The sequence below is a fragment of the Eimeria mitis genome, genomic scaffold (assembly GCF_000499745.2).
Source record: "Eimeria mitis Houghton genomic scaffold, Emh_scaff1465, whole genome shotgun sequence".
NCBI classification, from domain to species: domain Eukaryota; phylum Apicomplexa; class Conoidasida; order Eucoccidiorida; family Eimeriidae; genus Eimeria; species Eimeria mitis.
Genome location: NW_013569362.1, coordinates 4,110 through 4,349, shown reverse-complemented (window position 1 = coordinate 4,349; position 240 = coordinate 4,110). Strand labels below are relative to the sequence as shown.

The 240-nt window shown below is 57.9% G+C and overlaps 1 protein-coding gene across 1 annotated transcript in view; it reads right to left on the bottom strand.

The window, feature by feature from the left end:
• The window catches only part of EMH_0037560 (uncharacterized protein), a gene marked incomplete at both ends in the record, with an annotated part of 6,173 nt that overhangs the window by 4,625 nt on the left and 1,308 nt on the right, over positions 1-240 (bottom strand). The gene's annotated exons all lie outside the window — the stretch shown is intronic.

Genomic DNA, 240 nt, shown 5'->3' with positions numbered 1-240 from the left:
GCAGCAGCAGCAGACGATCCCGATCCCCACAAAGGGTCTTCCCCCTGCAGCAGCAGCAGCAGCAGCAGCAACAGCAGCAGCAGCAGCAGCCATGAACAACAACTCCTGCTGCAGCAGCAGCAACAGCAACAGACGCTGCAACAGGGGAACTCCAGCAGCAGACAGAAGTAGCAGCAGCAACAGCAAAAACAGCAGCAGCAGCAGCAGCAGCAGCAGCAGCAGCAGCAGCAAATAAAGTGA